The sequence below is a fragment of the Ambystoma mexicanum genome, chromosome 5q (genome assembly GCF_040938575.1).
Source record: "Ambystoma mexicanum isolate Mex_15411 chromosome 5q, UKY_AmexF1_1, whole genome shotgun sequence".
NCBI classification, from domain to species: Eukaryota; Metazoa; Chordata; class Amphibia; order Caudata; family Ambystomatidae; genus Ambystoma; species Ambystoma mexicanum.
In genome coordinates this window covers 399,488,069-399,512,613 of record NC_090933.1, presented here as the reverse complement: position 1 = coordinate 399,512,613, position 24,545 = coordinate 399,488,069, and the positions used below count along the sequence as shown (strand labels likewise).

At 46.6% G+C, this 24,545-nt stretch overlaps 1 protein-coding gene across 1 annotated transcript in view; it reads left to right on the top strand.

The window, feature by feature from the left end:
* Positions 1-24,545, top strand: part of ESCO1 (establishment of sister chromatid cohesion N-acetyltransferase 1) — a 644,577-nt gene that overhangs the window by 272,113 nt on the left and 347,919 nt on the right. The gene's annotated exons all lie outside the window — the stretch shown is intronic.

The following is a 24,545-nucleotide window of genomic DNA, read 5'->3' as shown; positions in this document are numbered from 1 at the left end:
ATTGGTTTTATTGCACCAGTTCATTGTCTGGGAAAATGGTGTATTGCGCCCCCACCTGGGATAACTAGACCATAGTCTTTAGGGTAAAAAGAAAAGAAAACTTGGCACAACGTGGGGTTAGGGGAGATTCGGAAATAGGCTAGTTACTCACACAGCTAACGCATTTGGAAACTACAATGGGATTTGGTCGAGAGACTGTGTTTGCATAATTAGGAATGCATATGTAATGGTAGGCAGGGTACCAGATAGAATGCTCATCTAGGAAGAGGGAAAATAAGAACTGTTGTGGTAATCATCGTTTTCCAGTGATGGCTTTTTCTGGTACTGTGGAAGAAGTACTAGAATTAGATGAAACGTGGGTTGTGTGATGGCTCAGAGATGTGCCTGGGAAGCCCTTTTAAGTGTGCAGGGCAAGATTATCATGTAAAGTGTTTCTAGGCAGAACTACAGAAAAAATACTGACCATACAAAATACAGACAATGTCTAACCTGCTGTAATTAAAATGAACCCTAAATGCATTTAATAATTAAATACAAAAAAGACCTTACAACAGAGACCATGTATAATGATTAAGACAGAAAGATATATAAAACGCATTTAAAATGTGTTCACATAAAGAATGACATTTCAGGTTTAATTTACGCTTGTACACACCCCTGCCCCTTAATGTTGAATAGGCACAGATTTGAAATTGGTCTGCATGGCAAGACTTCAATCTGCGTTGCATAAAAGAATGGGATGACTTTGAATGCACATCATACAACATTTGAGTTCATGGATTTGCCATAGAACAAAATCAGCCATTTCTGTTTCAAAGCACCTACCATCCTGCACTATGGTGCGACTCAAAGATTAGCAGGTTAGAGTTGGGGGAGGAGAGGCGGGATTTCACTGCCAAAGGAATTTAATGCTACTTTACATTCCCTTCAGAAGTTACAGCACAATACGTAGAGCATCACATTCTCACAACCTGTGTCTCATCTTCATGTTGAATCTCAAAAAGTGACCAAACTGGGATGTATACTTCTGGTCACTTAAATTAGAGTACAGGTTTTAAAGCTAAAGGTTGTCATTTGCAAGAGTAGCTTTCCCCCAAAGTGACAGCCCATGGTATGTGCTTAGAAAATTGGAGAAACCTCTGGGTCAGAAAGCCCATAAAGGTGGCTGCTGGTCATGCCCTTTGGCCACTTCAGTTAACTGGCTGGGTCAGAGAACTTAGTAGCCTAGGCAATGGTTAAACCCCACTTAGCTTTGCTTTACACCAGGCCCAGTGGCCACTACATGTGATATGTCGGTGCCCAAAACCCAACCATCATTGAGCATAGCCTGCTGGCTATCCTGTAGGCACAGTGATCATACTAGCCATCGTCTTGTCCTACAGAAAAACGAAGCCACTCACTCATCCAATGAAGCACGTTTTTTATATAATAAACCTCCTTTTGATGTGGCATTTAGGATTACCTTTTCCCCACTGACCGTCCTCTTTCTTGGCGGCATGGTGAAATGTTGCAGTCTGTCCATTTGTAATTCATCCAACGTTTTCTTTAGCTAACCCTCAGCAAAAGTTGCCTTTGGAAATTTGAATGGTAAATGTTTTATTTTGACACCCATCCCCCATCCCATTAACATTGCCTCCCCGGCAAGGAACTTCACCCAAAGTTGAAAGTAGGCTATATATGATTTTTGGAAAGGTTTATGCAGTTCTTTCGTTCAGTGTCTTAAGTTATACGCCACCACAAATTGCCTGCCTATAGTTCAAAGTCACTGAGTTTATGAAATAATGCACACCTTTTCAAAGCTCCGCAGCTCTTGATCTGCAGATCCCATGGCCAAATTCAGCCATTTTTAATTACTAAATGAGAGGTATTCCACCATCTTGGTTTAAATGTGTTCCTTTCAAAGTTGTTTTATTGTATTAAAAAATATTGTATTCAGAAGGTAATCAGAAAAAAAACAGCTCAATTTTACAATCCTCGAGCTGGACAAAATAGTAAAACACAATTGTTCATAACAAAAACACATGTACATTCATACGCCTACTGTAACTCCCCTATCAGAGCTGTATCAATCCAATCTTCGTACAATAAAGGGGAAACCAAACACAAAGTTATCCCTTTGCAGGAATCAAAAATGATAACATGAAGTCTCCAACTCTTCTGAAAAATTACTTTTTTTTTACTTTTCCCCCTATCCCCATCCATCCTTCCCATCCACCCCACAAGGAAACTTTCCAACCTTAAGGAAAAATAAAAGTAGCAGTAATTCAAAGAGGCATACTCCACTTAATAGCACACAAAAACATATATCAATGCTCTGGTTGCTATTGGAATCAAATCGGCTCAGGATCCACACAAACGAAAAAAGGAGAACCTGCTTACCCCTACCACTTTAGGCCAATGCATATCATATTTATCAATAGCTGAGTTGAAATCCGGGTAGGCACTGTGCAGTCTGACAATCCCTGATGCGCTTAATATGCCAAAAAGGGAAGCCATTCCAATTCTACATCCGTAGGTGATTGAGAGAAGGCCGTCGTCCGGCTCGCCATTTCGTAGATTGCATATACCTTACTCGTCAACTCTTTACAGGTGGAGGAATGGGGATGTTTCCAATATAATGTTATCCCAACTCTGCCCGCCAGAAACAAGTTGGCCGTTAAGTGAGGTAATTTCATGCAGAATTCGCCGTCGTCATACAATCCAAAAAGAAATAATTGGGGAAGTAAAGTCATCTCCAATCCGTCCACACCCTTCACCCGAGCCAAAAACTCTTTCCAAAAGGTCTGGATTACTGGACAATCCCACCAAACGTGCCAATCGCACCACACCCCCTCCATCAAAGCAGACTGGAGTTTGGGGACATCTTGGGCAGCCTATCTGGAGGGAGATCTGCGTTAAAAACGCATTCCAAAAAGCTTAAGTTACAAAATAGCAAAGCTGACTTGCTCGCATTTTGTAACTAGAGGTTTTCGGAATGTCTATATTTGTCTCCTGCTTTACATGTAATGTATGCGGGGAACATCCGTGAAACCCCTGCAGCCCATAATGGCAAACTAGGGGAGCGGGAGACACCTCTGCAACCCCCGCTCCCCTTGTTCAGCTTTTTTTTTTTTTTAACCAAGCCGAATGTGCACTAAATGCACATTCAGCTTTTTTTTATGACCCTTTCAACCCAAAACATCTGGAAAGTACTGCCAATGCTGCAATAAGCGGTACCCATACATCTTATATTGCATGGCCCTAGAGGTTGAAAACTATTGCCGATATATCAATAGCCAGGGATTCCTACCCTCCAGAAAAGAAATATCTTGTGCCCAGTGCCGCTGAGCTGTCTGTTTTTCTGTGTCTCTAGCTTCCAGCAGGGCAGAATAAAGCTTCGAGAACAAACACTTCGAACCAGCATTGGACTCTAACACCTGCTCAAATGTCGTCAAAGGGCGACTCAGCATAGCTTTCCACACTGTCTTAAAGGACCCCCCCTAAACTGCAAATGCAATATGTTAGAAAGTAACCTCCCCCCAACTTCTCATCAACCTCTGACTTTGTGACAAAAGGACCAGCCTTCCATAACTGTCCTGCTCGTATCAGACCCCCTCTCATAACAGGAATGAAAGCAAAGAGGTTTGTGGATCTTATCCCTCAAAGGGGGAGTCCAGCGACAACTCAGGGTGGGGAGGCCAAGTCGTAACGTTCTACGAGGCTGCTGATTTCTTCCAAAACCCCCACAAGGTTCCCAATACAGGATGCAACCTAACTCTTTGGGAGGCAATTAACAGGAGCCCATAACCATTCCCCCACATCAAGTCATTTCCGAGCCATACCCATTGTTTATCGTTACTGACCACAAACTTGGAGCACAGTATTGAAAAAACCATGTGCCACGAGAAAAGACACTGTGCCCCAAAACGAGGTCAATTTTACAGCACAGGCCACTTCACAAGCCAAAACCTTTGATAAGGTGGTGGTTGGCTGGCTGCTCATCATCCCCACCGGGTGTGCAGCTCCTGTGTTAAAGCTAGGTCCTCTCCCAAGTGTGAATCATGCCCCCTCTCAACTGCGAAAATGCTGCGCTGGCTTCTAAGTCAACAGGATGCCCCCATCTCACAAAGAAGCCCTTGGGAATCCTCTGAGCGAATGGACACTTGTTTCACTGTCTATAGAAGGAGGAGTGCTGCTCCGATTGGCTCTGTTGCAAGCACTCTCCCAACTTACATAGTGGGCATTCTGCTCTCTGTGCAGTGCAGCCTGCGCTGCATTCCAGGCTTCACTGCTCGCCCTCAATCCATGGCACCCTTCTCGAAGGGCGCACCCATCCGATCCATCTCCGTGGGAGGCACCAAGATCCCTGTAAGAGCACTGGCAACTTCCTCTCATCCTACGATGCCTGGTGCACTGCCCCGCCCCACAGGCTGCTGACCCTTAAGGCAAGAAGATCTCCAGATCTGCTTCAGCAAATGTGACCAGTGTTGTGCCAAAATATTACACTGAGCCTCGAGAGGTATTTTAACAAGCTTAGCCTGCCACAGTGGCACCGGAGGGGTCCATTTGCTGCGTTAGTGTCCGGTAGATGGAGGAGACGACAGGTCAGCGAGCCATTTCGTCAGCACCCTGCTGGTCTCCCCTTTTCAAACTTTTTGAAGCCTAGAATTCAAGGATCCAAGAGGGCCACCAGACTAAAATGTTGAGTCTAAGTCGGTGCAGAGTCTTGTGAGTCTCTGGCACTCTGATCTACTAGTTCTACGGCTTTTGAATCTTCATGGCATGCAGTCCTCTTTCTATGCCCATTGTTACGCAGAGGGGAGTGGAGCACATAAACCCCTTGCAGTCCTCGGAGCGGCACAGAGTCTTGTGAGTCTGTGGAGGCTCTTGAGGCTCGTATAGCACTGAATACATATAGATGGAACGCGGCAAGTTACCAACGTGGAGATTGCAGCAGCCGCTTACCCGCCTTCAGCTATGGCGCGGTGGAGAAGGAGGCCCTTGTAATCCATCTGCTTCTTCAAAGCGGCCCGATGTAGCCAATGGAGGATACCAAGTAAGAAAGTCTGTTTCTGCATCAGCCCTTGCCGCTTGCACATTAACAATGCTGGGTGAATGCAACTCTAACAGGAGCGTAAGCATAAGCCACAAGTACACTGCGTCTGCTAGTGCCCTTCAAACTGAAAATGGTGACCTAATAGCAGGCGAAGTAAGTGAGACTGAAAGAGTACCCCTTGAAAGCATTACCGCGACCACGGCCGACGCACTTTTGCGAACCGTATTGGTCTCTGAGTTTGGAGAGGTGAGCCCCTCTCGCCAGGTTGTGTCTTCAGTCCTCGCCGCGTGTATGGGCAGACGATCGAATAGAGATGTTATTTCATCTAGCTCAGATGAAATAGAGGCGGCAAATGTCAGGGACTCTATTCCGTCTCTGCGAGTCTTGGCTCAGTGTATATTGCAACAAGTTAAATCAACAACAAAGGCGCGGAATTTGGACATTGACCACGCAAGAACTAAAAGCCTCAATGGGATTAGAAATGTAATCACTGACGATGCTGGAAACTAAGCAGGGAGATGCATCTTGTCAAGATGCACATCAAATTGTGGATTAACACATGATCCAGAATAATGAGTCCGAGGCTGAACAGCTTCAAAATAATCTTTTTGTGAAGGGAGCAGATGCTGGTATTGCCTCAATATATGAAAACAAAGGAACAATTTGTACACCCTGAGAATAAAACATGGCGTGAAATAAATACAACCCCAAATATAAGGCGTGACTCCTTGGCAGTAGTTAATAAACTTCTGCAAGATTTGACTGAATTAAATGGAGCAATCCATTCTAAATCATCTAATCTTGATTTTGGACATGATAAAGAGGATATCTTCAAAGGGTCCTTGCCAAATAGTGAAATACACCTGGCCCATACGAGTGGGATAATCTGCACCATTGGCCAATAGGTGCCAGGAAAAGAAGACAAGTAGCATCCAGCTCATCTCCTCCGATCCATTGCTCACAGAACAGAAATATATTTCCTAAAGAAGTGTTGAATTCAGTTATAAAAGATAAACAAACATTCTGTGATAAGGGCTCCAAATGAAGAGAATTTACAAGCAATGAGTGACGAAGAATAAAAGGGATCCTCCTCCTCGGATGAGACTTAACAGGACTCTTCAATCTTTGAATGTGACCATACTAAAAGAAGGTTGCGGCTTCATAAAATCAACATAAACCAAGATTCGAGTGACATCCAAGTGCAGCTGCTGATTAAGGAGGCCCTAAATGACCTTAGACCGTTTGTAATGTCCTCCTTAACTATAGGTAGGGCCCCAATGCTCAAAATGTACAAACAAATTAATGAAAATATAAAAGATCTATCAACTTTGTCTGCACTTATGAATGCCAAGCAGGTAACTGCTGAACATGAAAGTGATCCCTTCAAGTCTAAAATATGGGAAAATATAAGAATTGACCACTCGCTAAAGGAGTTAGTGGACCAAAAACATAACAGCGAAGATAAAAAATTACTGGCTTAAGTGGCCAGAGAAGCATTGGGTCTGCTGAAATATAATCAAAAGTCAGGGAGGGCAGACCAAGTGAACACCTTAACAACTTTGCTCAATCCTGAATGTGACAAAGGGTTGGCATCTATGAGTGCTGCCCAATGATACTTCCTCTAGAGTCACTGAGGAGCGTGATGTTCAGCTTGTGAGTTGTATCCAGCCTCCAATGGACTTGACGACGACAATATGTCCAATTGTGTCCCATGTACTGCAGGATCTGGATAACGCCTTCAAAGGCCAATCTGTAAGACCTCAAGTAACCGATCTGGACATTTTGGACAACCAGCCCACAAATCAACCACTGAAGAGTCTGACAACTCCTGCTGGCTATAACGGAAGTGATAAGGCTCTTAGCACTGGCGACGAGTGGGAAACGATCGAGCCATCTCCTTCGACTTCAGCGAATGGGGAAGGCATTATTGGCAACCCTGAAGTGAGAGAACCTGTAGATGTGGCTGGCAAAGATAAAACCTATTCGATATTCCCAAAAAATCTGAAAATGGTCTCTGGTTTATTGCAAGGAAAAAAATCAAAAAACCAAAAAAGCAAAAGAAATCGGAATAACATTGGATCAAGGAAATTTCTCAGAAATCTAAAATCAGTAAATGTCTTTGTAAATACACAGCAGCTAAATTCCAACCATAAGCAGGTACAACAGACAACGAACCCTCCTAATATAACCATCAACAAAGCCCCAATCCCTCTCGATGAAAGTGTGGAAATTATGTCTGGTGAGTTAATGAACCTCTCGACATATGAAGATGGAGTCTGCTTGGAAGAAAGTGAAGGAGACCTAGATGCTAAGAACTTAGTTGAACAAGATGGAAATTCACGTGAGGAAAACCAAATACTGGCACCATTTGGTGGTTGTTCAGGACCTGGAGGAGTCTGCCAATTGGTGTTACCCACTGGCAACGTGAATCCGATAAAATTAAGAGATCAGGCTGACAATTTTATGACCATGGATGATAAAAGAAAGCGTCTGGCAGCTTTGACCTATCCCTCTGAAATGTCCAATGATGGATTCATTGGAAGGATTGATACTAACAGAGAGAATCCTGAACGTATCTCGCCAAAAGGCGAAACAATTGCCATTAGTTGCCAAGTAAATGGGCAACTTAATAAGTGTGAGAACACAGATAAAATACAAATCCTCAATGAAGACAGCAATTGAGGAAAAGCTGCTCAAAAGTGTAATCTCTGAACTGAAATCAATGCAAAAATGACAAAATATCACCTGATCCTTGAACGCATTTTGGACACAAAAGATGGACTGACTCTAAATAGAAATAATGTCTTATGGTTATTACATCATGTCCCTGGTTTAAGATCTATAGAGTCAAACGCCATACAAATCATGGAATTCTTCAATGAACAACACAACCATAAAGTGCGGCTTCATATAGATTCAAGATTGATCTGCGACCTCCTACTAAATGCGGAATCTTTTATTTTGTCATTGGGTTTTGACATTCATGAGCAATTTGCGCTTCCCTTAGCAAATCAATCGTCCACGGATTCGACAAGTGTGAACAAAGGGGATATTAGGAATAATGCTAAGGTCACCTTTAACACCTCCGCAACTTCTGTCTCGAAATCTAGAGAGGTGGCATTAAATGAGGCAAGTGGAGTTGGAACTGGTGTGCCTTTAAAAAAAAAAAAAGCGTCACAAGATAAATCAAACCAGGTGAAAAACTCTAAATTACGATTCAAGGGAATGCAAGCGATACAGGAAGCAAAACTGCTGTAGGTGAGATAACCCGTCCAACTGGAATTGGTTAGCAGGAGTTCTTGGAGGCCAATCCAGCTAATGCCAACACAGGCTATAAAGCCCAAACTTTAAAATCTTATCCTGGAATACAAGAGGATTCAGTCATTTGTTTAAGAAATCTTTAAAATGGCTGGAAGACCTCACTATCATATTCCTACAGGAAACGTGGATGGCCTCCTGTCCCATCTCTGACGATTTCCAAGTGGCAATAAATCCTGCAATAACAAGACAAAAGGGACGTCCTTCTGCAGGACTCCTGACGTTGATTAGAAAAGATTTGGGATGGAAAATTATCAGCTCAACTAATCATACGCCATTTATACAGTATACGGTAGTGGAAGCAAAGGGCTTATTAAGTGAGACTATAATACGACTTGACCTCATTAATGTATACTAGCATCACAAAATGGCAGGCACAACCAAGTTCATGAAGATAATTCATGACTTGATCGACGATATTAATAGTGTGCAGGACACACCTAACTTAATTTGCTGTGCCGACCTTAATATAAGTTGCCTAAAAGGCCTCCACGATGACCTGGGAGTTCAAAATACCTCTCAAAAATTGGTGCTAAAATGGTGTGCTGCTTTAGAGGAGAGAAATATCATGATGGTAAATGGCAACATAGCAAGGGGCATTCCAGCTCAAAAAACCTGGAGATTTAAGAATCAATCCTCTACCATAGACAATTTCTTTTTATCAGAAAACTTAAGTCTTCTGGTGATGTCGCTGCAAATTACCAGCTTACCATGTAGCGATCATAGTCAACTCAAGATGTCGGTGCATTAATCGGAGACCAAAAAGTCCCAGATTTGGGATCATAATGTCACAGTGGAAATAAATAGAACTCGCTCAAGAATAAATCCAAATGAAGTTAAGACAATTACAGAATCCTACTGTAACAGCAAATATAGCTCACCAGCGAAGAAAGTAGAATACACTCACTTGTTGCAACAGTTTAAGATCCACGGCCATGGAGTCAAGAGATGCTCGTTTAAACCAATACATCAATACGATAAAGATATTGCCAAAAGAAAACAACAACTAAGAAGAGAACTGTGTCAACATGTAAAGTTAACTAAGGACCTCCAATTGCAGGCAAAAAAGCCAGCAAACAAAAATATATAAAAATGTGACAATTGCTCATCGTTCCATAGTACAACAATGAGACGCTGAAGCAATAATGACTATTCGAGGGGATTGGGTCCTCCGACGTATTCCATATCTATGACAGGTAATGTCCACAGCTGTGCTGCTTCGGAAAATCTTTGGCTCCTGCGTCGATGACGTCGATGCGCCGTCCCCGAGGACCTCCTCCGACGTCACCCGATGTGATAAGTAGGACGCACGACGCCCATAGCCTCAGTTCAGTTTTTTCCGCGAACGTGTTCGCTTCGTGAATCTCGGTACGCCTCGACTCGTTGGAGTTGCTGTTTTCTATTCTCGGTTCGTTGAACCTGTTCGGTTGGTTGTGAAGACCTGTTTGTGGCGATGTCTTTCTCATCTTCGACCCCGCGTCCGGGCTTCAAGAACTGCAGGGACTGTGGGTCCAAGATGTCGGTCACGGACTCGCACGACGCCTGCCTCTGGTGCCTCGGGGAGGCCCACGATACGGACGACTGTGTGGACTGCCAGTCGCTCACTGCGAATGCCTTGCGGGAACGCAAGAAGAAGCTTATCGGTAGGCCGGATGTCTAAGCCCCGGAAGTCGAGGTCTGCGGGGCTTTCGACCGATGACTCGAGGGGTGACTCTCCGCGTCGTCGTCGGAAGTCCGGTGGGTCTCCTTCCAGGAGTCGATCTCGCCACTCCTCTGCCTCTTCTAGGCATTCCAGGAAGCGACGGCATAGGTCGCCTTCCCCGTCGTCTTCCGAGTACTCCGCCCGTCGGCGGGGTCGCTTATCCCTCCATGCAAACGACACCGGAGGAATGGGCTTCCTTCGGGAAGCGGATGCTAGCGATTCTAGAATCACAGGGCACCGGTCCATCCGCGCCTCCCAAGTGGGGTCGGTCGGCACCGGTCGAGAGACACCGCCCGTACGCCTTCGGGCGCGGGTGGTCAGCACGGCTCGCAGGAGCGGTCCCGCTCTGTCAAGGGTAGCCGTTCTCGCCATGCCCTTTGCAGGTCCCGGTCCTCGACGCGCTCGAGAACACGTGATCCTGTGCCGTCTTCGAAGAAGACGTCGACACCTGTGGCGCCAAGGTTGGCGACGATTTCTCTTGAGGTTCCGTCTTCGAGGGGGTCGTCGGCGCCCAGGTTGTCGAGAGAGACGCTCGGAGCTCCGGCTTCGAGGACTGTGTCGACGCCGCAGATGCTGGAGGCATTGCAGCTGACGTCTACGCCGATTCGCTCGACGTTGACGCCTTTTCTGTCGCCGCCGGCGCCGACTCGTTCAGCGCCCTCGACGCCTTTTCTGTCGACGCCGGCGCTGACTCGCTCGGCGCTGACTCGCTCGGCGCTCTCGCCGCCTTTCGAGGCGATGGTGTCGGAGGGGCCCGTGGCACGGGGTTTGCCCCTAAAAAGGCTATGGCTAAGGTCCGGCACTGCTTTGGTCCGCAGAGGTCTTCCTCTCCCCGCCTGGAGTACATTTCAGAGGGTGATGAAGGCTCTGATGGCGGCCTGGTTCCGGTTACGGTTCCAGATGACCTTATCTCGGGCCATAGTCAGTTTGATGACCTGAGGCAGTCACTGCATGATGCCAGGGGACTGGACACCACTCCGGAGGTGGAGTTTTGTCGGCCGGAGCCTGGAACTCATGCCGATTTCGTCATATCGGCGCCTTATGTCTCGGGTTACCGAGTACTTGGGTGGGTCAGCTCCCCCAGGGGAGTTCGTTCAGGATGATCTCACGGACATCCTTGATCTCGGTCCACCCACTGACCCGGTTTTGCCTTTTCATATGGCTCTGCAGAGAAGGGTGGCGGCGGCTTGGACTGCTCCGGAGAGTCTTCCGGCAGTGGGCAAGTCTTTGTCGCGAAAATACCTTCCAGCCAGTAGCGACCCCTGCTACTTGTCTAGGTACCCCACCCCGGAGAGTTTGGTGGTGCAGGCGGCTACGGCCCCGGTAAAGCAGGCGTCGTATCCTACCATCCCTCTGGATAGGGACGACAAACGTTTTGACGGCTGGGCGAAGAAAGTGTTTTCTTCGGGGGGGTATGGCGCTTCAGGTGGCCAACTCCATATGTGCCTTGTCTCGTTTCACACACACTCTGTGGAACTGTGTTGCATTAGCGGCTGAACATATTCCCAAAGGGGACGAACGGGATGGTTTCCTTGCTATGGTTCAGGATGGCAAGGATGCTATGTGTGAGGCCGTTCAGTCGGGTTTGGACTTGGCGGATTGTGTCAGCCGGTCCATGGCGGCGAGCACCGTAATGCGCAGGTTTGCGTGGTTGCGGAAGTCTGGGTTCGCTCCTGATGTGCAGTCCCGGCTCCTCAACATGCCTTTTGACGGTGAACACCTTTTTGGCATCAAGGCTGACGAGAGCCTTGAGGGGTTGCAGACCTTCAAATCTGCAGCGAAATCGTTGGGTGCTGCAGTTCGCCAACCTCCGCCTTTTCGTCCTAGGGGACGGCAATGGAGGGGAGGTTCCTTTCGCTATTACCCGTCCTTCAGTAAAGCGAGAGGAGCTAGCAGTCAAAGAGGCCATCGTAAGAGTGCCAGAGGTGGAAACAGAGGTACTCGAGGTGCCAAGGCCGCTCGGGCAGTTGCCTCTTTGCCCTCAGGCAACGCCGCAGCCGCTACCACTCAGTCATGAGGCCAGGTCCCATGGTTCGCCGGTTGGGGGAAGGCTGGCGCAGCATCTTGGAGTGGCAAGCCATTACTTCGGATGTGTGGGTTCTGGAGATCATAACCCACGGCTACTGTCTTCCTTTTCGGCAGAGGCCTCACGACAATCCACCAGGGAACCTCTCTTTGAAGAGTCCGGATCCGCTCCTTGCGCAGGACATTCAATCCCTGCTGGAGAAAGGCACCATAGAACTGGTGCCTGTAGCGGAGAGGAACAAGGGATGGTATTCCCCTTATTCTTTGATTTCAAAGAAAGACGGGGTATTGAGACCCATCATGGACTTGCGTGGTTTGAACAAACTCCTCAGGAAGGACAAGTTCAAGATGGTGACTCTTTCTCAAGTCCTCCAGGCCCTTCAGCTTCAGGACTGGTTGGTGTCTCTCGACCTCAAGGATGCTTACTTCCATGTGCCGATCCATCCCAAGCACAAGAAGTACCTGAGGTTCGCGGTTGGCGACTCGCACTTTCAGTTTCGGGTCCTGCCGTTCGGATTTACCTCCGCCCCGAGGGTTTTCACCAAGCTCATGGTGGTGGTGGTGGCAGCGCATCTCAGGAAAGGGGGGATTCACGTCTACCCCTAGCTGGACGATTGGTTGATCAGGGGGAGCTCTCCCGAGCAAGTCCTGGATCATCTGTTCGTCGCCTGCCACTCCCTTCACAGGCTGGGCTTCTCCCCCAATTTAAAGAAGTCCCATTTGACACCAACGCAGCGGCTCCAGTACATCGGAGCAGTGCTCGACACGTCCCTGGGGCAGTGTTTTCCTCCTCAGGTGAGGGCTCTTCACATTCAGCAGATGGTGCACAAGTTTCAGTTTGCCCAGAATCTTCCAGCGTCTGAATTCTTGAGACTGCTCGACCTCATGGCATCTTGCATTCTTCTGGTGCCAGAGGCTCGTCTGCGGATGTGATCTTTGCAGTTTGCACTCAAGCTCCAGTGGTCTCAGTCCTGTCGGACCCTGTTCAGGTGCCGCCCTCGGTTGCCCGGGACCTTCTGTGGTGGGCCGTCAAGGGCAATCTGATGAAAGGGGCCCCATTTTGGCTGCCCTGGCCGGAGGTGGCGATCGTGACGGACGCATCCCTCACGGGATGGGGAGCTCATGCCAACGAGTTGACAGTCGGCGGTCGTTGGTCTCCGTCGCAGTCCAGACTCCATATCAATCTGTTGGAGCTGAGGTCCGTCAGGCTAGCCCTGAAGGCTCTTTTGCCGACTGTGCGCGGAAAGAGTGTACTGATTCTAACGGACAACACGGTGGCCATGCACTACCTCAACAAAAGGGGGGGAGGCAGGGTCGCTTCCGCTGTGCAGGGAGGCGATGCAGCTCGAATTCTGGGCCATCCAGCAGGAAGTTTCGATCTCGGCTGTTCATCTGCCCGGAGATGACAACGAGACGGCAAACGCTCTGAGCAGGCAGAGTTCGATCTCTCACGAGTGGGAGCTGGCTCAGGAGATTCTCCTGGAGATCTTTGCCCTTTGGGGGACCCCGCAAGTGGATCTCTTCGCCTCCAGTGTCAACCGGAAGTGCAAAAGGTTTTGCTCGCGGGAATTTCCTCCAAAAGGAGCCTTAGGAGACGCGTTCATGGTGGAGTGGTCATTCCCACTGCTGTACGCATTTCCTCCAGTCCCCGTCATCCCGCAAGTGCTGCGGAGGTTACGGAGGTTCGGTTCCCGGATGATCCTCATTGCTCCGGCGTGGGCCCGGAGGACGTGGTACCCGGACCTTCTCGACTTGTCCATCTGCCCTCCACATAGTCTTCCCTACCGAGACGATCTGCTCTCACGGGAGGGGGGGGGGCAGGTTCTCCATCCAGAGGTCAGATCCCTCAATCTTCACGCTTGGAATCTGAAAGGTTGAGGTATAAGGATTGGGACCTCCCTAAAGACATGATGGAGGTGTTGCTCTCAGCCAGGCGGCCGGCAACTAAGTCTACCGTTGCCGTTGGAAAAAGTTTTGCGACTGGTGCAGAGTTCAGAATGTGGATCCTTTTGAATGTGACATTCCCATGGTTCTGTCTTTTTTGCTTTCTTTGGCCCACAGGGGCTTGCAAGTGGGGACCATTAAAGGTTACCTGGCGGCGCTGTCCATATTTAAGCGCTCGTCTGAAGAGTGTTCCTATTTTAAAATTCCTTTAATTTCGCAGTTTTTGAAAGGGCTCACTAATGTGTTCCCTCGTCACCTTTTCTGGTGCCAGGTTGGGATTTGAACCGTGTTCTTAAGTTTCTTATGGGTGCTCCGTTTGAGCCCTTACATTCTTGCCCTTTGAGGCGGTTAACTCTGAAAACTGTGTTTTTGGTTGCGGTTACTTCCGCTCGCTGAGTGAGTTACAGGCACTTTCAGTTAGACCACCCTTCACTGCGTTTCACAAGGACAGGGTTGTCCTTAGAGTTCGTCCTTCTTTTCTTCCGAAGGTGGTTTCGGAGTTTCATTTGAGCCAGAAGGTTGTTCTTCCGGCATTCTATCCTCCTCCACATCCTGGTAAGGAAGAGGAGAGGCTCCATAGGCTTGATCCTAGGAGAGCATTGAGCTTTTATATCTCGCGCATGTCCCGGGTCAGAGTGGACGATCAACTTTTCATTGGTTACGCTGGAAAGCGTTTGGGACAAGCTGTGACGAAACAGACTTTGTCTCGTTGGATTATTTTAGCTATCTCCGAGTGTTACCGCTTGGTGGGTAAGGACACTCCGGCTGGCTTGCGGGCCCATTCTACCAGAGGAGTGGCTGCGTCTACTGCCCTGCAGAGGGGAGTTCCTATTCGTCACATCTGTGATGTAGCCACCTGGGCTTCAGTACATACTTTTGTACGTCACTATTCCCTCAATTCCATCAGAGGGCGAGATCTGGCCTTTGGCAAGGCAGTTCTCTATTCCGCTATTTGATTGGGCATGCTAAATTTGTATTCTAAATTCTTTCCCACCACCTTGCTTGGTACTGCTTTGGGAGTCTGTCATAGATATGGAATACGTCGGAGGACCCAATCCCCTCGAAGAACAAGTTACTTTCTTACCTGGTAACATTCTTTCGATGGGATGGACCGACGACGTATTCCATATCGCTCCCTCCCTGCCTTCCCCGCTGCAGAATTTCTTTTGCGTTTGCAGCTTGCGTTCCGCAAGGCCTTGTGTGTCTGACTGGCAGAAAACTGGTGGCACACGTTCTGGGAAAAAACTATAACTGAGGCTATGGGCGTCGTGCGTCCTACTTATCACAATGGTGACGTCGGCCGTCGGAGGAGGTCCTCGGGGACGGCGCATCGACGCAGACGCCAAAGATTTTCCGAAGCAGCACAGCTGTGGACATTACCTGTAATAGATATGGAATGCGTCGTCGGACCATCCCATCGAAAGAACGTTACCAGGTAAGAAAGTAACTTGTTCGTCTCCATAACAAGAATGCCTCAGACTTTTGGAAATTATTAAATAACAGTGCCAGCAACAAGCAATTCAAACCAATATGGTGAGCGAACTACAGTGGGTCAACCACTTTCAAACGGTGTACGAGAAGAATGGTACAACATCAGACTTATGTCTAGAGAATGAGAATGAGAAGTGGGAGTTGCAATTTGAGACGGAAGACATCATACAGAGCAGTCAAGGGAGTTCCTCGTCTCGGGCCCCTGGACCTGATGGTCTAACAAATGACATCATCAAACAAAATCCTGAAGTGTGCTGCATTCCTAACGAAGCTGTTTGCAAATATAGCAAACGAAGGGACCATCCCGATAAGTTGGAAAAGTGTGATATTGATTCCAATCTTCAAAAAAGGCAATAGAGCGGAGCCTAAAAACTAAAGACCTATTGCACTATTAGATGTTCTTGGTAAAATCTTTGCATCCCAACTACAAAAACAACTGCTAAATTGGATCAAAACATCAGACCACTTGGATTGTCGCCAAACTTGCTTTGTCAAAGGCATAGGATGTGGTTTAAACCTGTTGATACTTAACATGCTTAAGATGGAAGCCATTAGAATGGACAAAAAGATCTACCTTGCTTTCGTGGATTTATCCCAAGCATTTGATAGTATCGACAGAGCTTCTTTGGCAAAAAATGCTTGCTTGGAATTGCCCAAATAGCCTGCTAATGGCTATTAAAGCTCTTCGCACAGATACAGAGATGAGGGTATGATTGGACCAAAAAGGCTCCCTATCTGAACCTATAAAAACGTGTCGGGGAGTAAAACGGGGCTGCTCATCGGCTGCGATAATATTCAATCTATTTATCTCTGACCTGGTTGAAGCATATGCAGGGGTCAAAGTATTTCCGCCAAAAATCAACGGAAACGGTTATTGTACGCGGATGACCTGGTTCTTCACGATCTGACTCTGATAGGTCTCCAGCGTAAGTTAAATATCTTGGAACAATCTATCCAACAAAATGGCCCGCGCGCAAATGTAAGAAAATCTGAAATACTGATTCTACAAAATTTTCAAAAACATAGAAATCGTTGGGGGGTGGGGGGGGAGTTCTCTTGGAAAATGGGGTCTGAAACCATTGGACTAGTAAATCAAACAGTCTACTTAGGCATGTGTATCGGCTCTAGCCTCAATGATGCCCCTTGGGGACACAAAACAAAAGATAAATGCAAGCAATTGACAGCTCAAGCATGCATCTTGAACAGAAAATTCAGCAAATATTCATTGAAGCCAGTGTTGAACTTTTATAAGCAGAAGGCCGTTCTGGCATTGATACATGGAGCAGACAGCGCCCTTGGCTGTCCAGCAGAACTTTGCGCCTCACTTGAAAATTCTTTTTGGTCGAAGGTCTTGCGGCTCCCGATGGGAGTTCCAACTACGTGCGTAAGATATGAGCTAAGCCTCCTATCTATTAACGCAAGGATAATGTGGAACTCTCTTAATGAGTGCCGCAAGATGACTACCGAACAGGTAGACCTTCAGTATATGATTTTGAAAGATCCTTTTACTGGTAATAAGGAGAGAGTGACAACACAGTGGGCACAACATTGTGAAAAAATACTGACTGACATTGGCGCAAGTAGAAGCCTGTTGCAAAATAATCCAAATAAAGTCAAATCTATGCTATGGACACAAGATTGGATAGATACGGTCGACATACGCTCCAATCAGAGTCATGAGATTAGTCCCTACAGAAGCTAGGAAATATAACAGACTTCAGCCATATCTAGAAAAATTCCCAGGAGGAGTTTGTAGATCCCTTTTTATGAAGCTTCGATTAAATTCATTCCATACAAGGGAAACTTTAAGCATTCGGACAACAGATGGCCCTACACTTTTAACATGTCGTCTGTGTGGGGAAAACGAGACTCTTAAACATCTAATCTTATCATGCCCAACTTTGAGACAAGAACGCACTAATCGCCTGGGGAGGTTAATTCTAGCGAGACCTTCCTTGACAGTTGAAGACTGGTGGAGAGAGGTGTTTCAAGATTCGGACCGACATTTAACCATTGAACTAACTTTCTTTTTAGAAAAAATGGTTGAAACATTACGAAAGACGGAAGTTGATTCTAGAACATAAGCCATAAGATTCCAATTACCATACATGAAGTAAAAAAGGGAAAATTACGATTAGAAGGATAATCGTACTTCCTATGGCTTTTTAGCATGATTATTTTATTTCTTTTTTAATATGTATGGGAAAAAGACTATGATGATGAGTCTATCTCTTGTTGTATTTCTTTTTGTTAAAGGTTTGCAACAAACCAATAAAAATAATTTGAAAAAATAAAAATAAAAAAAAATGTGAGTCCAGCATCAGCCTATAACCTTCCCAATTGAAAGCTCGAATTTGGGTCTGCAGATTACCCCCAAACCCAACCGACTTTTCGTTTTAATTATTTTAAATGTTGGCCATTTAAGTAGAGCATGTAAATAGACCCATCCATCCAACAGTTTAATAAATCCGTCCATCTGTCGGCGCCAAATGTACAAATGCGATTTTGAATGGGAAATACAACTTCTAGGGCATCTTATATAATGTTTGCTCCTTATTAAATCTGTCCCAAAAAAACGATTTTGGCTCGATATTTTATGGACCATTTCACATTGTGTTGTGGAGTTTATTCGCATGGCATGTAATTGGCGACCAATTTAGCATTAATGTCCTTATGGCTCACTCGGGAATAGACGCAGAGTGAGGTTGGGAGAGATTTATTCGAGATTTGTATGCTTATAGCCCCTCCTCTGGCACCTTTTGCTGTGAGCCACCAGGGGTTCCTCCCAAACTTCTCGTTATGGAGTACTTAGAAGCCTTTGCAACTCCAATCCCTTCCGTAAAGTAGGCTAAGAGCGGGGGCAGTGTTGATGGGTTGTGGTCAGTATCTTTGCTCACAATAGAGGAGGTGATCAGCCGAGGCTTCAACCTCTATATTGGCTTCCACAATCCATTTGATCGCATCAATCACAGAAAGGAACATTTTCCTAGTCGCTAGAGGAGCTGGACCATCCAACTCTGCCACATGACCTACCCAACCCCCCCCCCCCCCACTCCCGCCGAACCCCTGCAAGAACTCTTATATTCCTATCCAAAGCACCCACTAGTTCTTCTGGTCATGTCATTTCATTGGATAGAAAACAATGTTTTTGTCACCGGGGTCAGTGATATCTTCGTCCAACAGTGTAGATTCTGAGATCTCCCCCTTCTTCTTCCTTCCAAGAACCCTTCTTTTCCTTTCTTCGTGATCGCACCTTTTTTTTATGTAGATAGGGACGACCCCGGGAGGAAGCCACCGTGCCCCCCAAGAAGGGAGACCAAGAGGCCCCTCCCCCGGGATCGACCAGGAGGGGAAAAAGCCCTTAGGCACAAAAACCCCCTGTGTTATCGTCGGGTGCTTTGGAGGAGTGGAACCAGGAATCCTTGAAGGGTGAGAGCTGGTGGAAAGTGTCTGGAGGCAACACGTGGGAGTGCACCCCCCCAGAACCACAGGCAGTCCAGTAAGCGGTCCGAGGAACTGGTACACGAGGCTAGAAGTGGAAGTAACAAAACGGTAAGCAAAGGCAGTCCAGGGGAACAGGCCGGAGTCTGGTACACGGAAGGTCACAGCAAAACTATCCGGGAGGTAGGCGAGAGCAAATCCAATGGACAAGGCAGGGAACTGGTACACGGAAGGTACGGAGCTGAGCGAGAGGAAGTAGGAAACAGAAGGACGGAGCAAGCGGAACAGACGAGAGGAAGAAAGGCGGTAAGTGAAGATGGGAAGGAGGGAGGGTAAGCAAGTTGGAAGGAGGGCAGAGGAGGCGGGCGAGTGAAACAAAGCCAAGGGAGCGAGAGAAAGACAGAACCAGCGGAAGGACGAAGGAAGAACAGCGGGGGGAGCCAGACTGGGTGCGAGGACCCGACCGGCGGGAAAGGCGAGTAACCCAGGAAGAGAGCAACAGGTAGCAAGCAACTCAGGGCTAACGGGACGAAACCGGAAGCGTTGCAACGCATCCGTGACCCGGAAGTGGCTGGTTAAATCACCGGGCCGTGGAGCGCCCAACCAATGGGAACAGAAGGAAAATGAAACCAGGAAACGGGGGGCGTGGCCGAAAGCCGCTGGCAGATGGGACTAAGTTCCGCGTCACCAGCGGCTCCATAGACACCAGGAACTCGGCGGCATGACAGTTTTAAAAAAGTCGATGATGGACATAATGAATATGATTTGGTACTTGCAGTGCATCTTGAAAACATCTATTTCACTATTCTGTGGGAAAAATCTGCTTCCTCTGGAAAAAATCAGTTTTACCATAAATGTGGACTGTGAAAAGTAGTGTAAAGAAAGGAGTGTGAATTAAATATTCATGTGTGCCAAGGTGTCCCACACTAGTCAAGTGAAAAAATAAAGATGGGCCCAGCCATCCTCCAGAAATGTACCATTTCTCAAAAAACGCAGTGCCGTTTTGTTCTTGTCAAATTCTTATGCTTGCTGAATCTTAAGGAGGTGTATGTTTCCATAAAAGGGCAATATTTTTGTTTAAAAAAAATACTAATTTCAAATCTTTTCTCTCCCAACTCTTCAAGAGTGTTGAAAAAGCGTAAGGTGATGTTTAGTAGCCTTGCTTGGAAATGTGTATAAGGCAATATTCAGTATAATTTCTGAGGGCCATCCCTATTTATCAAAATTATTGGATGACATGACCGTTATCCAGATCACTGTCAACTACCATTAAAATTCTTAATGGGCTAGAATTTATTGTGAACATAGTGAAATACACTTGTCTAACATTTTGTAATTCTTGATGCAGTTTCCAATGCTCCCTCCTGAGACTGCATACTTGTTTGAAACCTGTGTTGATTTTATGTATACGTTTTGTGTCATGGCCACTTAGCATCACTTGCCAATGCGTGCATATACTAGCAGAACATTGCAGAATTCAAGACCCCTCTTGAAGGTTGAGAGGCTAGGCTAGGCACGGTCCTTCTTTGGCAGTTTGCATTGTTGCAAATGCATGGTTCCTGTCCTTAGTGACCTGTTTTTGCCTAATGGAGAATCCATCCTGATCGTATTGCGGGGCCACCAGGGGTGTGAAAGAGTATTATTAAAAATCTAAACTTTGACATCCCTCACAATGAGGATGTTTACATTTGCTTTCGGCCTTCTGTCCTCTTTGATTATTCACTTTTGCACCCTGTTTACTCATTGAGATACTCGTACAAGTTGCTGGTCAACAAGATGACTAAATGCTCTGCGTTGGTGGTTGGAAATTTGTAACTTAGTGAAATACTTTTCCTCTAGGGAAGATCCTTTGTAAAAAAAAAAGATTGAGCCCAGTTCCATCTCTTAAAAGGTAGGTGCTTACAGACAGAGTTTGAATGAAAGAAGAATTGTGTTTGGAAGCTCTGCGTCATTATTAACAAGGGTATAATAGATACACCTGAAAACTTCCCTGACTTTCTTTTAAGATGTGATTCTTGACGACCCCTCCTACCAAAGGTGTTGCTAGGTCTGGAAAAGACCCATGGCTACGCTAATGTCGGAACTGTCGGGACTCTGGGCTAGCTAGCTTTTTATTTGAAGCCCCTAAACTTTTATTCGGGGCTACAACCAAAACACACAGGGCTATAGCCCTCTCAGCCCCCCTCTAGCAACACCGCTGCACACTACCACTCTGGTGTGAGTCTGTGTATTTTAGATTTTCCCCCTTAACTATTTCACCTGACGTTATACGGAAGACTCCTCATCTGAGGCTTCATCAGATCCGTGAAAACCAACCTTTCTCATTAAAATCCAAGGTCAGTTATTGCCCAGTACCATTTCTTCCTCTGCGTGTCTCCTATTACAGCTGTGTGTCTTGGCTCCACTGGTTGCTGGAAACCTTTGTTTAATTTCCGTTGGGTATAGCTTGCTGTACTCTGAGGGTGAGACTTCAGGGAACCCCTGTTCAATTTAGTGTTGTTTTCAATGACTAGACATAGTTCCTACGAGTGAGTGGAAGGAATGTGGCCGTGGCTAATGACTTCCTCATAGAGAGGCCTACTGTTCCAGTATCGGATGGGACAGGCTTCTGATAGTTATAAATGCCATATCATAGCATAGGTTAAACACGATCCAGTCCCCAAGGTTAAAGGACCCAATACTAAGGTTTGGAACTAATATTAGAGATAGGACGTTTCTCCAGGATCCCTCGGGTGACTTCCCTGCAGACAATCTGAGCGTTGGTAACCCCACAGTCCGATATCGTTGGCAATTTCACTGCTGGCGGTCAGCCATTGGGCCTTTGCTGTGCTAGGTGACTTGTCAAAGGCAGCCATTGCTGTGTTCCGGTGGTCAAGCGGCAGGCCCAATGGTGCTGAAGAGTATCTTCCACCAAGAATGGCTATCTTGATGCTGCTAGTGACATCTCTGTGTTGAAGGAAGCTAGTACTGCTGGGGTGTAGTGCAGTTGTCTGGTTGGCTAAAGATAGACCCAAGGTTCTGGGAGGTTCCGACTGTGTCAAGCAAAGTAGTCTGAATACAAGATTAAATATTTGGAATCCCAATCTTATTTTTGTATTTCTTTGGGTTGTAATTCAGTTCTTGTACTTGGATTAGAAACCCCAGGCCCGTATCAGAGATCGGCTCCGTGTCCAGTGCATTTGTCGGCTCCAGTGGAGACAAAACAGACATGATTCTGGGAGTCTAGAGATGACACTCAGTTGGTCCCGCCTACTCGGGGTGATGGAGCATCACTTTTCAGTCTCTCAGGTAACCATATGTCTGGTATAGTTGTAACTGGGGCCGACATGTGTAGTGTGACAAATCGAGGCAATTCGTCCCTTCTCCCCAGGAGCAAGCGCCCCTCTTGTAAGGGTAGGGAGGTGAGATCACTCCGCAACACCCTCACAAGGGGTCGAGGCAAGTGGGACCTCACCGGGAGAGACTTCCCTTTGGGGACAAGAACTCCGGTTCCTTTCAGTTTACCAGTAAACCTAATGGCATACATCGGACTTCCAAAACCTAAGTATCAAGCCTGGACCGAAGAAGAGGCAGAGGGATGCTATTCTTCATGAGAAAGATAAAATGTCTCTTTAAAGAAAAGTAACCAATCCACTGAGGTGAGTGGATTGAAAGGAGAAAACTTGTTGTGTAAAGAAAGGAGACAGAGCGCAGTGTGTCTCCACGCAGGGGAAGTTCCCTGCTAACGTAAGCCTGGGAAGAATTTGAGCCATCACAGGATATGTGAATTCCAAATTTGCTAGGAAGCAAGAGAACGAATGCTGAACGGTCAGCATCCCCAAGAGCTTGAGAGCAAAAGAATTGGTGGTGACGTGACCCTGAGGGAATCTGGGTGGGCTGCTGGCCCATGCAGCAGCACAGAGACAATCGGAGGGAAGCCGCTACAAGTTAAGTGCATACCTGGTGAGATACTGAAGAAACCAGAAGAAGCGCAAGGACCACAAACGAGTGGCACTGAGGAAGCCGGCTCGCTAGTGCAGCAAGAAGTCAAGTCAACTCCAGACCTGTAAGAGTCGCAGGAACGTTTCCGAAGAAGAATCAAGGTAACTGGGACCGTGGAGGCACGGGAAGAATATAATGAAGAATGAATACCTTGTCTCAGTACAAATAAGAAAGAAGAGTTACTATATTGGAATCGTGATGAAATGAACACAAAGCCAGTAATGATAATTGAAGGAGAGTTGAATTCAAGTGAATTACCATTGTTAAATGTGATCATTTGGGGGAAAGAACAAGACTGCTCCGTGGAGGGTGTGACAGTAAAAATGTAATACTTTTACTTAAAGTGAACTCCGCTAATACAAAGGAAGAAAGAATAACATTCCCGAATAGGGAGGTTAATGAAAGTGAAATGGCCTAAAGTCAACCTTAATGAATGTAAATACCTTGAGTAAAAGAAAGAGAATATCAGGATTTTAAAAGCCCACCTAGCCTATGCAACAAAACAAGTTGTACAAAGCAAAGACTTGCCTAAAGTGGAATATTAATTAATGTGTGAAAGGAATTATCTGAACTGATAGAGAGTGGCCAAGGAAGAGAACATATACCAAGCAGATCAGTGCTGGTCGCATGGAGCATGAGAAGGGAGTAATTCTCCTGACTTTGTTAAAATAGTGATCGGATCAGATAGTATTAGTTTGGACGGATTCTTTTTGGACGTTGAGGAAAAAGACTGACAAGCACCTTAGTTATTCCTTAGGTAGGCAACACCCCATAGCCATAGGGATAGCTAGACCTTTCTGACTTTTATTTAATAAACCTTACTTAGAAATGTCCTCAGAGTTTGTGTCCTTCTGACCCATCACAGTAGCCAGTGGCCCAAATAGGGCCTGGCTAGAAAGGGCTACATACCTGTCCCCTGGAATAGATAGACACCAGGGGTGTGAATAAGTTTGTGTGCACTTGTGCTTGCTTTAATGTTGTGTTGTGTATTCGTTCATCCAGCCTACCATGGAGCTGGACAGAATGTTGGAAGGAAAAAAGGAAACAAAGGGACAGGACAGCCCTGCCGAAGAATGTGCTTGGCAGGGGAGAAAAGATTCTACAAGTTTTGAAAATGGGGAACAGTTAGAAAACGGCTGGGTAAGAAGGGGGAAGGGAAGGAGAAAAAAGAAAACCACCCCTTTGGTGGGACGGGAGGCCATGGCCTTGAGCGGCCCACTGGACCCACAGACATTTTAGGAGCTAGACAACGTGAGGGGGACAAAAAGGCGTGTGAACTGTGGGACATGTCCAGGCACCCACAGCACCATGTTGGCACGCCCAGGGGGCAGACCGAACAGGCCCACCAACATTAAAGGGCCCTGGCAGGGAATTGTACGATCGGACCGAATAAAAAGGTCTGACTGTACAAAAAGCCAGAAAAATGCTACCACCAAGGTTCGAACACCAAAAGTTTGAACCTTTGGTGGTAGCATTTCAGGTAAGTATATTTAAAAAAAAGACTGCAGGAGTGTCCCCCGCAACATCCAGCTCACTATAATGTGTGGTATAGTGAGCGGGGTGTTGGGGGGGACGCACCTGCAGCTCCGAAAAAAAAAGAAAAGGACC